A 16,059-nucleotide genomic window follows, 5' to 3' on the forward strand; every position below is an offset into this window, starting at 1 on the left:
CCTGGGTCATCCCACCCCCAACTAACCACTTGCATTTGGTGGACTTACTCAGGTACACATTCTAAATAAAGGAAACACAGAATGATCCTGACAACTCCTTCTAAGTTAGTATAACCCTAAAAAATGTATGCAGAATAACCAAGATTGTCACTTTACAAAATACCTCAATTTGGTAAAATTGTAATATGGTTATTTTTGTCACAAATTTGTGCACAAACAGAATAAGGATGTATAAGCAGTGAATACCAGGTAGTGAACACCAGGATGTTAACTGGTTACATATATTTCACAGATTAATTGATATTGTCTTATAATACAGTTGTCAAATAAATAAATAATGTGCTATTTAATTCTTACATTGTAGGTGAAGAATATAATCTCAATAACACGCTACAGAGTATGTTGTTGCGTCTTTCGGCTTTTCCCGGTTAGGGGTCGCCACAGCGGAACTCCGGTCCGCTAATGATTGGCAGTTGATTTTTACGTGCTGAGTTGCCAGTCCTAACGCACAACCTTCAACGAAGGTACGCCCATTCACGCATGTCTCCACGCAGAAGACACTAGCTGAGAGTCTAACCGGTCAGCGTCTTACTGTGAGGCGACAACGCTACCGCAGCACCACCACCGCGCTATAGATAATACATTATCAAAAAAAATATTGTAGGGCCTACATGTATGAGGAACTTAGCTTTGCCTTGTACGGTACCTCGCAGTATATCTCATGGTATAATGATATTCTTAGATAAATTGTATTCTACTATGTGTTATCACTTAAACAGTATCACCGGTGGAGGCTTGTACAGTTGTCATTGCTTCATGCTTTAAAATGATCTAAAAGAAATGCTATAGTAACACACACTCCATTGTGCCTTACTGCTTAGTTAGGTTTATGTTTCCAGATGGGACGTTATATTTGCCTCATCAACTTGTTCCATCTAGGTATTTTTGAGGATGCTATTAAACTCACATAATGGAGCAATGCTAGCACCTGATGATACATTACTAGTTTTTCATGCATTTTAAAAATCTGAGATATAACTAAAATGGTTCAGCCTTTTTAATTTATATATTGTAAGGAATACTGCAATAACATTTTCAACGTTAGTTTTAAGCTTGTAGTTTACATTAATGTATTTAAAGGGTAATTTCTGGAAAAATAATGGACTGTTGAATGTCATTTTGAAATATGGACTAACTTTATATTTTGCGTGTTAGATCAGGTAATAAAGTAACTATTTATTTATCGTCTTTAAAAGGTTAAACCAAGCAATAGCTACAGGAAAATGGTATTAACTGCAGACTGCTCTTAGCATGCAGGATTTGAATAAGTACATCAGGAAAATGGTATTAACTGCAGACTGCTCTTAGCATGCAGGATTTGAATAAGTACATCGGCAGTTAGCTCACCTGTGCATGCAAATTTAAAATGACTAAAAAGTTTCCATATCTTGCATTATTAAATGCACCTACTGAATCAGTTTTCAATGCAGCACTTTTTTTCTTTGTGTATTTATTTGTTTAATATTAATTTTAAAATGTTTTATTGAGGACGCATACAACAGATGCAGCCTGAGAATACTCAACAGACATGCAGTTACATGCAAACATAAGCTTCATGAAGTGTAAGGCGAGAAATGCTGTGTGTATACTGAAAGCAGAATATCACAACAGCACAGTGACTGTTATAATTCAAAACATACAACAGGCAGGGCAGGGTAGGGAGGAGCATATTGTTTTTGTGAGAGATGGGATTTTATTAGGTTTAGTGTATATCCACATGTGATGTAAAGGTGTAACTGAGACAGTGAGGGTGTCAATGTGTCAGTTATAAAACAGAGCTTAGGAAAAAAAACAGTATACTGTGACTGTGCTCCTTCCTTGAGCACATAACTATATTCACAGATCAGAATGACAGCTAAAGTCATCAGGGTGTGGCTCAGACTTCAGGCTAACAAACTGTCCATGGCATCCTCAGGTATTGTTTTCTGCAGTATTCTAAGGCATTCATTATACAGCATTGAGTAAGTCAGGCCTATGTTTGGTGAAAGGGGACAAATTTATGATATCAATACACAAGATTAAGGTTGCTATGTATAAGTATTATGCACATGGCTGACCTAGTGAGCTGTTACTTTTTACACACTGCACTAAGATGGACTTTGATTTTTACCTCTACCTTCTGTTATGGCTGAAAAATAACATTTAGTAACATGCAGTGTGCGGCATGAAATATTATGTCTTGTAGCATATGTCCTTAGCATTTTGCATCATTTTTTTCATATGTAAACATTCTACAGTCCTGCTTCTGTGAGTTCTGTTTGTCCCTTTTGGAACTAATTGTAATTTTTTGTTTCTTTTGCTTGCTAATTCTGTTCTTGTCCTTGTTTGGAAACCGTTTATTTTAATTATATGTTGTACAAGTCAGTGAGCATATGACTGCAGTCTTGAGTGACTGACACAAGGTTATCTGTGAGAAAAAAAATGCTATTTTTTAACAGTATGAACAAACAGACAAACCGGTTAATGTAAACTGAATTAAAGAAAGATAAGTGTATGTCTTGGAACAATGCTTCCTCCTTTCACACACTTGAGCATGAATGAAAATGCAATGTATTGTAATGAAAACTCATGGTTAATTTATAACCTGAACCCGATGGAAGAGTCTGACTGTGATGTTGAAGGCAGTGCTGTGTGCTTGTTGCAGCTGTGTTTTCTTCGCAGGAACAGATAACGTCTCCAGGGCATGCTCTCTGCCTGGTCAGGAAGAAGATAAAGAATCATGGCTATATAACTGTAGTAAAAGAATTTCAGAGACGATCCAGGAACCTCTCAGTTTTAATTCTCTTTCTGAGTCACACAGTATGCAGGTGTGGCTTATTAGAACCATATGCAGCTCTGCTGAATATCTGAAACTCAGTAATAACATCAAAGCCATATGTTAACTCTAGAGTGAGACAAGGGAACTTCACCTTTCCTTTTTATATTCATGCATCAAACACTTCTCGCTCTGCATTTTTTGTGACCCTGCAGCTACGTGTTGCATTTTTAGCAGCAGAAACATGACAGTTGCACAAAAATTTTGTGACTGCCCTGCAGTTTCTGTAGTCTCAGAGTTGGTATGTTGAGGACACTATTGTTATGCCTTGACCCGCTGCATTACAGTGCAATAGCTGCAGTCTTATGGCATATGCAGTTGCTACTACCTGTAGAAACTACTGTTCCCTATCAAAGAAAACACTTCTAGCAAAACTGGATTAAGATTTTCAGTTGTTTCTGGAAAGTATAAGCAGTTTTTATGTTGTGCAGAACGGAACCTCACAGTAAGAGCTCCATGTATGTGTTTTATAAACTGTAGTGGTACGCATGAACCGTAACAGCCATCCTCCATTCATTCTCAGGTTCAGAGTTGCATTTAAACCCGTTTGTGGAATTTAAAAGTGATGAAAGTAGAGCAGTGACAATGAAATGGGTTTGCATATAACAGTTCGATGTGTCGCGTGTCTAAGTCTTGCTAGGAGTGTTAGGTGTAGGATGTTGGACATATATGGTTGCATGACTGGGGGAGAGGTTGAGATAGGTGGGATGTGAAGTTATGGTTTGAATTCTACTGATTATTGTTTCTGCTTTTAAATGAGCTCATCTGGTGCATTTGGCTGTGACCTTTTGAGAATTTAAATTATATTTATTTAACACTAGGAGAGAGGTTATCTAGCTTGTCTATTAAATTCATATACCATTCCACCTGCCCTCCATCTCTCTCTGGATTTCTCTTTCTCATTTCGTTATCTGTCTCTTGCCATATCGAATACATCTGTGGATTTGCTTTCTATCCCCTATTCTGGTATCCATTCCATGAACCCATAACTCTTCTTTGAAGAAGTACTTTCACGGACTCACAGTCAGAGTAGGTGATCACTAAATACAATTGTCTGTCCTCCCCACCCTACCTCTTCGTAATTTCCCAACATGATTTAGTGTACATCCCTCACCTCTTCTGGTCTCAGCTAAAAAAGCTCTAACTCCTTCAGTCTATGGTCATATCCTTTCCCCTCTCTATACCATATAAGCAGCCTTATGTATGTATCACTGTATAGCCTCCAGAAATGCACATACTCTGGTTGTAGCCTGCACTTGTGCAGATGTACTCTACAGCAGCACTCTGTAAAGTGTGAGTTTGGAATTCTGATGTATCGATGGGTAGCAGAGTAGCAGACTTGCCATATGTGGATATGATCCTATGTGCAACTAAGTAAACAAAAAATGACACATAGACATATCAGTGTAGAGTGCTAATGTAGGACAGGTGCACTGATAAGTTACCACAAAGTACGGTTACGAATGCAACCTGTAGAGATATGTGTCCATGTAAGTATGAGTATGGGATTCCAGCTGGGATCTGAGCAGTAGTTCTGTGCTACAGGGCAAGGAGTGCACTGAAAGCGGTACTGTTACGAACTAAACAGTTTGTTATGTATCACCACTATGATTCTGTATCACTAACCTCTATTTGCTCTACCACTCCTACCCTTCCTTGCTCTATATCTATAGACTATAAGCAATACATTCAAAACACTGTTGTTAATGCCTTAGATAATTAAATATATCTAGCAAGAGCTATAATTATTATACCGCAAACTAAAATTGCAAATTGTATTTTATCTTTTTTCTTCTTCTCACTCCAATATTTGTATTTTTCTCTCTGTCTACAGCATAGTAAATAGCTGATTATGCATTTTACCTAGATGTCTACAACACTGTAAATAACTGATTATATATATATATATATATATATATATATATATATATATATATATATATATATATTCATATATATTACTAAGATGTTTTGTAATTTAGCTCTTTAAATTGGAGATGTTCTCCTCAGCCTTCACTGAAAATGGGCTCTTGGGAACCAGTTGGAGTTTCCTGGTAAATAAATGTCAGTAAATAAGTGTGTGTGTGTGTGTGTGTGTGTGTGTGTGTGTGTGTGTGTGTGTGTGTGTGTGTGTGTGTGTGTGTGTGTGTGTGTGTGCGTGTGTGTGTGTGTCTGTGTGTGCGTGCGTGTGGCAGGTTCAGACCCTCACCAAAGAACAATGGGAAAAGGCATATTTTGAAGGCTGCCAATTATTCCCATGAGCCACAAGACAGGTAGGTCTGGAAGCATTTTACAGCTCTATTGCATATTATTTTCAAGTTATAATTGTTTACAAAGTTGGAAATATATGGATAAGAAAATCAGATAAATCATTCAGTCTGAAACCACTCAAATAAGATTGCAGCATCACAGAAAAATTAAAAATGCCAAGATCTATATCTTGCACCCTTTTTTGAGAAGTCTGACTTGAAATCTTTTGCTCCTTTCACTGTTATACTTAAAGAATATTTGAGGTATGTTATGGATTTCAAACTGCCCAGATGGCATATGTCTTGCAGCTCACGCATGGTCAGCACATAGTTAATGTATGCTCTGTAGTCTGGCTGTGAATGGGGCATAACAGTGTAATGGTGACCACTGAACTACTCCTGAGGAAGAATGCATAAATCCTGCAGTGTGCTACCTTGTCAGAGTAACTCCTGATCCCTTATTTATTTATTTATTTATTTATTTATTTATTTATTTATTAGCTGAATAAGAGAGCTCATCTGTAGCATATTGTTTCTAGCCATGACACATGCTAAACTCAATATCTGAACTCTGTAGAACATAACATTATAATATACATAAATAATTAATGCATATGCACATAAAGCAAAATAACAAAATACCACAATATTCAGGGAAAGTAGTATCAAATGTAATATATGAAACACATTCACATTCTGAATTTACACTGTAAACTTTAGCAATGAAAAGAGGACAATCTAAGTACTTGAAATGTGTGCACTTAGTTCTTCTCTTAAGAAAGAAAGTGCAGATATAATTAGAAATATATATGACTTTGTTTATATAAATTCTAAAAGCAGCATTGCAAACATTATTGGAGGGAGTATTATATGGCAGAAACAAGAGCCAATGGTGTTCTGTCTGTCTGACTGTGCGCGGCTGTCTCTCTTTTTTTCGCTCTGTCTCTACTTTTACAGCTGGTCATAGGTCTAGGAACATTAACTGCTGCCTTAGCAGAAGAGTGAAGGTTATAAGCAATGAAATATGCATTGTCAGCCTGGAATTAAAACAGTATGCCATGATTCAGATAAAGGTATTTACATACAAGTAATCCAGGAGTTAGATCAGTACAAAAAACAAAATGCACAAATGATTGGGAAACTAGCCAACAGGAGTGAAGAGTAACATTATTATCATCATCAGTATTATTACTATTATTATTATTATTACTATTATTATTACTATTATTATTACTATTATTATTGTATTAAATCACTTTATGTTTGTGGCTAGGATCTAGATAGTGTACAGAGTATGTGCATTTTCTGGTTAGACACTGGGAGCAATTGATGTTTAACTAATTTGTTTGTAAATCAGAAGACAGAACCAAATGACTGCCTTTAAAATTTCCTTAAACTATTTTTTTGTATTTATATTTCTGCATATTACAATATAGTTGTTATACACCAGGATATGAATTCAATATTTCTTGCTGCATGATGAGTAGAGTAACATATGTGATCACGTAAATAAATATGATTCAAGGTCTGTGTGTAAAAGAAGGTGTCACATAAAGGTGTTCTAGTTTTGCATGTATCCTGTACATCATGTAGTTGCAGGTAGTATGTAGTTAAACTGTGGTAGTGCTGCCCTGAACAGTGTTTCACATTTGGCAAAGCACTGTGCTGTTTCATTGTAGTTTTGCATTCCTACTATATCTATGAGTTTCATGTTGCATTTACACTTTAATATGTGTATATGTGCCATTGTTTTATTAATGTACCATTTACATCCAATATGACAGAAATGTAAACTGTAACTTAAGTCTTGAAATTTAAAAAATGTGTACACCTCACAGGAAAGCTGCAACACAGTGATGATTTATTGTCAATTATTGTGAGCATAGCAGGTATCACCAGTGGAAATTAAGTCCAAAATATTTAAGCCACTTCTTGTAAATTCAGCACTTATTGTAAATTCAGGACTAATATTGTGGTTATTGTTTTTCCACACATTCGTTATCAGAAACTGCTTAATGTATTTCAGTGTCATGGTGAACAAGAGGCTATTCCAGGAAACAATGGGCACCCTAGATGGGATAAGCATCATATACAAACACACACACACACACACACACACACACACACACACACACACACACACACACACACCTAAGGAGCAATTCAGTTAATCTAAGCAGCATGCTTTCAGGAGAAAAGAGGAAACTGCAAACCAAATCACCAGAATGAAAATATTAATAACATTATTAGATCATGCAGAAGTCGCATAAACAATGATAAGAGGTGCGTATTGAAGCCTGGACCCTGGATTTTGTGTCACACATGCACTTATACTGTGTAGTATATACTTGTTTGGAGCATGTTGCATGAATGTGGACATGCTTCTCTGTGTTGCACATATTTTGAAATGCCTGAGCTTAAGTAAAGCCGTGCTAACCAGCATGGTTGCTTCAGAAACATTTTAGAAAGCATTGTCAATATTTTATGTTTGGCAAATACTAAAAACACTGCTGACAAGGCCAGCTCATATGTGCAAGGCTGTCACTGAGGAAAACAGCAGCAAATGTAAATAGGATGGCTGCCAAAGAAGAAGAGGCTGAAGTTAGTGTGCACGGTAGAAACCTTGTGTTCATCAAGATGGAAGACTGATCAGTTTTATGAGTAAAAGTGAGGAAGAAAAACAGGCATATTTATTATTTTATACATTTGTTGACCAAACAAGCACACTGGTCCAAGGACCCTTTTCAGGCATGATCCAGTATATGAAGTGTATGTGTATAATAAAAATGGGTAAAACGTAATTGTATGGAAAATTACACAGAAACAAAGGTGTTGTGCTCTAATAATAAGATATATATTAATATAATAAGAAAGGCAAAATAGTAACATTTTCTTGTTGCAGCTTAAATTAGCATATGAAAAGGGAGATGTGAGCTTTATGCATTAAATAGACCAATTAACATATGCACACAAAGATTCTTGAGCAACACATTTTACGAAAACAGTTTGTGTGAAATTTCTTATAATAATGTATGGAAACCTTTTATAGTAAAGGAGGAATTTGAATTTAAGATTGAAATGCTTCAAACAATATGTAATATAAATTTGGCTGAACAGTATAAAAATTAGATTATGTTTATATTAATAGTACAAATTGCATGTTTAAGTAAATCTGAAGTGAAAAGAAGGTGCTGAAAGTTGAAACACAAGATAAAAAGAAAGTGTTTTGAAACAGAAAAAGACAATACAGAGGGAGTACTGGTGTAATAATGATAACACCTGACTGTTTGCTCTTATACAGTATATTTGGTGGAACAAAAATACTTGAATTATAAAAAGAATGCGTGTGCATGAAAACAAATAATGCTACAAAAATGGCAGGGCATGTTGGACATATGAATGTCAGTACCACAGAAGATTTGTATAGCGAGAGAGAGTAAGTGCAACTGCAACATGTTGTTACTCATATTCTAGATGAAAGAAGAGTTTTGATGTTACTTGATGTTAAGGGTGATAAAATGTATGCACTACTGCACAGTTTGGTACCATCAATTAAGTAAGATGAAAAATGTATTAGAAATGTAGGAGGCTTACAAAATCATTTGAGCACGAAGCTGTTAGTTACAACAGAACATTTGTGGTTCCTTAAAGAAAGGAAAGGAAATCAGACAAAAATACAACCTTTTCTGAATATACAACATAGCTAAGGAAGCTAGCAGAATGCTATCATTTTGGTGTACAACCTTTTCTGAATATACAACATAGCTAAGGAAGCTAGCAGAATGCTATCATTTTGGTGTACAACCTTTTCTGAATATACAACATAGCTAAGGAAGCTAGCAGAATGCTATCATTTTGGTGTACAACCTTTTCTGAATATACAACATAGCTAAGGAAGCTAGCAGAATGCTATCATTTTGGTGTACAACCTTTTCTGAATATACAACATAGCTAAGGAAGCTAGCAGAATGCTATCATTTTGGTGTACAACCTTTTCTGAATATACAACATAGCTAAGGAAGCTAGCAGAATGCTATCATTTTGGTGTACAACCTTTTCTGAATATACAACATAGCTAAGGAAGCTAGCAGAATGCTATCATTTTGGTGTACAACCTTTTCTGAATATACAACATAGCTAATGAAGCTAGCAGAATGCTATCATTTTGGTGGGGGCTAGCAGACAGATACACTAAGAGACAGAATTGTGTCTCACTATGCTCGACACTATGCTATGACCATAACTATATATTCTATGAAGAAGAATATTATCGCCAGTCCAGGGGGGGTGGCAATGGGGGCTGCTTGTGCCCCCATTTATGCCAACTTGGTCATATTAGATTGGGAAAACTCTCACCTGTTTAAATGTGAATATTTCAAGTACATTAGACACTATACCAGATTCTTGGATGATATTTTTATTTTATGGGATGGCCGAAATAATTTGATGAGTTTATTAGATTTATGAATGGTACCAGTAGTTTTTTAAAATATACCCATTCATGGAGTTCAGACGGTATAGCTTATTTGGATACGTACATTTCCAGTACTTCATGTGGATTTATGTCACGTATATACAGGAAAAACCCTTCTCCAACAGTTATTTGGAATACACCAGTAACCACCCTAGGAAAATGCTAAGAAACATATTTAAAGGACAGTGCATTAGGGCGGTAAGAATGACATCTAGTTAAAGTGAAATGAAGGATGAAATAGACTTTATTATGTCCCTATTTAGGTCTAGAGGTTATCCCATGAACATGTTGAGAGAAGTTAGTAGTTATGTTATTGGTGAATGGGGTAAAAAATACCCACCCATTTTGGGGAGTGAATTTAAGAGTAATAAGGAGATTTATGCTAATGAAACTCAATTTAAGAGGGCTTGTGTCCTTGAATACAGTACTCAAGCCCATGACATTAAACAGATTTTAATCAAGAACTGGAATGTTTTTAAGGCTGATAAGGGAATTAGTGATATAGTAGGTGACCATCCAGTTTTTGTGTATAAAATGGGCAGTAATCTTAAATCCCTGTTTGAAAGAAGTAGTATTAGTAGGAACTTGACGAAGCAGAAAAAATGCACCAGGCGTTGTGGGAATTGCAGTCAGTGTGGGTCAATTTGGGAGTTTGAGGGTGTTACCTTTGATAATGTTTCCCACACTAAAATTACTTTTCAACATGGTAACTGTAACTCTAAGAACATTATATATATGGCTAAGTGCATGTTATGTTCCAGCTTTTATATAGGGAAAACAGAAAGATGTTTTAAAAAAAGAATTTATGACCATCTTTACTGTATTAGGAGGAAAGACAAGAGTAATGCCTTTATACAGGCATATTGATAGGCATGGAGATTTATACATATTTAAATTTGCCATAGTGGAACAACTTACATTGGGGGTATGTGGAGGTAATTATAAAGCTATATTAGGGTACAAAGAGATAACATGGCAGTTATTAACTGACGCATCCAATGAGCCGGGCTTAAATGATTATATAACTATTAAGCCAATATTACAACTGAAGGTTTAGGAAATATAATTTTCACAAATGGTTTTATATAATTAATTTATTGTAAAAATTTAGTGTTAAAGTTTTAATGAATTTTGAAGGATTATGAATTATTTAATGAAATAATTAGTATGTTTATAGGTATTGTAAGTATTAATTTAATTCAAGTTATTATACTCAATGTGGTTTCAGATTTTAAAGCAATACTTAGATGTTTGGTAACAATACTTAGCATATATGTATGAGAGAATATGGTGATGTATTGTATTGTTTTATTTTTAAGTGCCGAGTAAGGGTACCTTTAAATGAAAATGTTGGTGCCAAAAACTTACTAGATAAGGACTGCTAAATATTAAGTTGACGTTCTGATGAAGGCCATTGTTTTATGGATGAAAGCGCTTAACCAGTTTTATGCTATGTTGGAATAAAGTGTGTTTTAAGAAAAGCCGCTCCTGAGGAATTTGTACATACCACATATATTATTTTTTCTGGTTTTCTTGGTTGTTGGAGTACGCCTGCTTGTGGTTTATTCATAGTAGTAATGACCGAAACCTGGTTAAAACCACACATCAAAGACACGGAAATTACATACAACAGTTATAACTTAATGAGACAAGATAGACTAATCAAAAGAAGCGGTGGTGTAGCAGTCATGTTTAAAGACTCCCTAAAAGTTGGAAAACTAGACTGTACAACACCAGATATGCCCAATGCAGAAATCCTTATCATTCACCTACATATAAATGCCCATAAGTGACTTATTATCATTGCTGCCTATCTGCCCCCTGGAAACAATCCCCATAGCATATAACTTTTCCTCTCCTGTCTTCCTCCTTTTTCAGCCAAGAAACTATCATCTTAGGAAATTTTAACCTGGACTGGCTCTCCTGCTCCTCTGACAGCCCTACAAATTTCACCAACCGCTTTAATTTCTCCCAAGTTATAGATTGTCCCACTTGTGCTGATAAACACAATAAAAACAATTTTTATTTGGACTTGATATTAACAAATAAGCTAAACCTGAGTTATCAATCCAGCTGTCTACCCATTAACCTTAGTGACCACACCCCAACATTACTGCTAAGAAAAAAACTTCAAATCAAAACCCACACTCCATTTAAATACATCTGCAGCAAAAAAAAAAACACTTTTCCATGAACTATTTAATCAACTACATCAAAATTGTGACTAGTCACCATTAAAATATTTACAACTGGATCAGGCAGTAAAACTCTTTAACAACAAATTCCTTGAAATCCTAAATCACCTTGCCCTCACCAGAAAAATACACACCAAAGTAAAACAAATTCCATGGCTGTCTCCTGATAACTACTAATTAAACAAAGAGACAAAGCCAGGGCCCTATACCTATCATCCAAGGACAAAACCATGCTTACCAAATACCAGCAACTCAGAAACCAAACTAAGAAAACAATCAACCATGATAAACAATTCTACTTCAAATCCTCCTAACAAAAGCACATTCAAAACCCGCAAAAATTCTGGCAAACAATCAACCACCTCCTCAACCCTGGTAGACCCACCACCCCCTCTCCCACTACATAAAATACAGCTAAACCCTTAGCCTTGCAGTTTAACTCATACTTCATTAACTCTATAGCCAACCTCCTACAATGCCATTAACACTCACCACTCACAATTCCCTCTCCAATATTTGGCACAACAGAATCCTTCTCTTTTAAACCTATTCAAACATCCTACATAAAAAATCTTCTAAGCAAACTAAAACCCTGCTGCCTTGCTGCCGACCGGCTACCAAACGAGTTCCTAAAAATCGCAGCTTCATCTATTGTCTACCCTGTCTCAGTTCTAATCAATTGTTCTATCTCCGAACAATATGTACCCCACCTATGGAAAATAGCTCACATCATTCCCATCCACAAGGGTGGTCTCTCTAGAGAAGTTGCTAACTACTGCCCTATAGCAATCTTCCCTCCCATAGCCAAGATCCTTGAGAAATGTATTCAGCAACAACTCTTAATCCACCTTACATCAAATAACCTTCTAGCAGACACGCAGCATGGTTTCCGCCCCAAGTATAGTACTAACACTGCCCTAATAGCTTTCACTGACATCCTTCACCACCTTATTAACAATGGTCAGCTAGTCTCTGCAATTTTCCTGGACATGTCAAAGGCTTTTACCACCATTTCCCACCAACTCCTTCTTAACAAACTTGCCACTTACAACCTCAGTCAAGCTAGCCTAACATGGTTCCACAGTTATCTATCAAACAGGCAACAAGCCACTACATGGGACCAAAATCTCTCCCCTCTACTGACTGTTAACACTGGTGTACCCAAGGGTCCATATTGGGCCCCCTTCTCTTCATCATCTTTACAAATAACCTTATGTCTGCTACCCAACTAGCCTCAATCATACAGTATGCCAGTGACACAAGTCTTATTGTATCAGTCCCTTCCTCCCTAGAACTCCAACACAAAATGCAAAAAACATTACAGGAAACTGAATCATTCCTTACTAGCGATCAACTCATTCTTAACCCTAAAAAGACTAAGTTAGTTATATTCACAAACAGATCAAACAAAAACAACTCTCCTCCCTTTTCTATCCTATCCACAAATAGCACTAAAATTGAACCAACTAACCAGATAGAACACAAATAGAAAATATCTGCACCAGACTTGTATATGTGTGATAATTGGGAGACAGTTTTACTTGGTTAAGTGTGGATAAAGGGTAGTTAATTGAATCGGTATGCGATTAAAGCCTGTATGTGGAAATTCAAGAGATTAGCAACTCAACCTTGGGTGAAAAGCTGCCGATACCGATGATGGATACCATATGTCTTTTTGTCATAGAATTGGGCATAGTGAAGGGTATGATGCCTATTTTTGAAATGAAGGGTAATATTTGGCCAAACCTTTATACAGCTAGGATAATGACCCACACACTTAGGCATAAGGTGGAGTTGCAAAGATATCTTCCCTGTTAGTATAGTGGTGAGTATCTGTGCCTGCCACTTACCAGACCAGGGTTCAATTCCCTGATGGGGAGTAGCTCTATCTTTTACCACTTCTCTGGAACAATTGGGTGGGGAAATGGAAATTCACCTCTGCTTTGGCACCTATGTCTCTAATGGACACAGGCAGCCCCTAAATGGTTTATCTCCCAAGCCCCTGATTGTAAAAGTTTCATCTCTTCTAAGCTCTTGCTTACAGTACCAAGGGTACCACAACTTGTCAGAGATCTGGGATTTATGGCAAGACTTAAAAAAGGCCAAAGTGGTTATTAGTCTAGTACATACCCATGAACCTATGAACTTATAGATGGTGATTGATATACCATCTGAAGTGGAATATAATGAGTTGGTCACATAAATTGCTACCATACTTGAAAGAGAGGGAAAACTGAAGATTTTCATTTATGGCAGGGCTTCCAGGTCACTGTTAGTCTAGTAGTATGTTCAACACAGTAGCCCTTGCAATGAAAAGAAAACATATTTGCGTAGCTAATGGGGAGGAATTCACAAAAATTAACTCAGCGTAGTATATCTACAGAATTTTCTAGAAAAATCTTACAAATACTCTTTGACCATAAGTGCACATAAATCATTATTTAATTATGCTAAACTTGCATTTGGGGATGTGTGTTTGGTATAATGGTTAAACAAACAAAATACAGTGTTTGATTCTGACCTTGAGTTATTGGCTAGGCTTAAAATAGCTTTTCATGGCAGTTAGTGTAGTATTCAGCTATAAACCTTGGACTTATAAAGCAGAAAACAATGGACTTATTTCTTCAAGGAATTTCACACATGCAGCTTTACCTGGAAAATGTCCTACTGATGGGTTTAAATGTTGATGACCTTCTGAATAATGTCTGCAGAGTCCTGTACAGGTCCAAATTTGGACTTAAAATTAGTAGTGATAACTGTGAGCTTATTAAAAATATTTTTTTACTGCAGATATATGATTAACAGAAATGGACTTCAAAAATTACAAGACAATGTGGAGAGAGTGCTAAAGGTACCTAAGACAGTATCACCATCCAATACTGTATCTTGGATTTTAAGCTATCACTATAAATTCCTGCTATAATTTTGGAGAATAGGTCAGTATTGAGGCAGACTGAGGGTTATAAATTGGCCTTTTTGTTAAGGAAGAAAATGATCACCTCTGATGAAATACTAACCAATTTTGATCCGGTTTTATCTGGAAAATTTGTGTATGATACTTTTTATGTAGTTGGTACCATTTCATTGAAGATGTTTCAGGATGGCATGGAAAGACCTAATGCCTTGTGATCATTGTTTGCAATCAAAATGAATTATGCCCAGATAAATAGACAGACAGCCAGATCATTAGATATTTAGACAGACATAGAAGCCCTTAGCCTGATCTAAGGAATGAACAAATTTAATCACTTATGTAATGTAAAAAGATTTACACCGATCATAGCTCACCAACAATTGTTATCCATCTTAAACCCCAATACGAGGATGTTCTTACTGACTGCAGCTCACCCACAGCATTTAGCTCTTTCCTTAGGGGCCCATTTATATGATACTGAATACATAAGATTCAAGGAACCAGAAAATGCTGATTGGCTGTCCCACATATCTTACATGAAATCCTCTGGATGTATATAAAATCTTCTTAGCTATATATTTATCAGTAATAAATGCTGCCATCTAGAGAGAAGCCAATAATCACACCACAGTGGTATCAGGAGTGTATGTGTTACAATGCAATTTGTAGGCCAAAGACCTTAGATAAGGTCATTGTAGGCCTTGCTCTAGATAATCATAGGGGAATATATCATTTCCACTAACCGTAAATCAACATTTCTTTTGAATATTACCAAACTTCCTTCCAGTCTAATTTTAAGAGGCAGGTTATTTCATCATTTACCCAATCTAAAATAAAAATTAATTTCAGCCCAAGCTTAAATCCAGAGGTTCTTGTTTTACCATCTTATTTTTTTATTTCTTGTAAATCTTTCATGAATAACAAATTCCATTCCCAAAATGCTTCCTACTATTTCATTATTCAAATATTTGTGCATCTATATTGTCTCCGCTATAAAATCTATGAAACATAGATCACAAATTCAATCTTCATAATTTGTTGTGAAAACTCACGTTACTACAACCCTGTGTTCTTCTAATAAAGACTTTTATTTTACCATTTTCTACCTACTAGTTGTAAAATAATGGTCTCTAGGGAGTCAAAGACTTATACAAAGTTCTGCACCAAGAAAACAGCATTTATCACTTGTCAAGTCACATTATTGCATGAATTTAGGTTAGAGGTTCAAGGAAAAAATATGTATTTATATATATATATATATATATATATATATATATATATATATATATATATATATATATATATATATATATATATATATATATATATATATATATATATATATATATATA

At 35.7% G+C, this 16,059-nt stretch overlaps 1 protein-coding gene across 1 annotated transcript in view; it reads left to right on the forward strand.

Annotated features, from left to right (window-relative positions):
- PLS1 (plastin 1) overlaps positions 1–16,059 on the forward strand; it is an 824,936-nt gene that overhangs the window by 1,026 nt on the left and 807,851 nt on the right. The gene's annotated exons all lie outside the window — the stretch shown is intronic.

This window comes from Protopterus annectens, chromosome 5.part0, assembly GCF_019279795.1.
Source record: "Protopterus annectens isolate FY-2018-M chromosome 5.part0, PAN1.0, whole genome shotgun sequence".
NCBI lineage: Eukaryota > Metazoa > Chordata > Ceratodontiformes > Protopteridae > Protopterus > Protopterus annectens.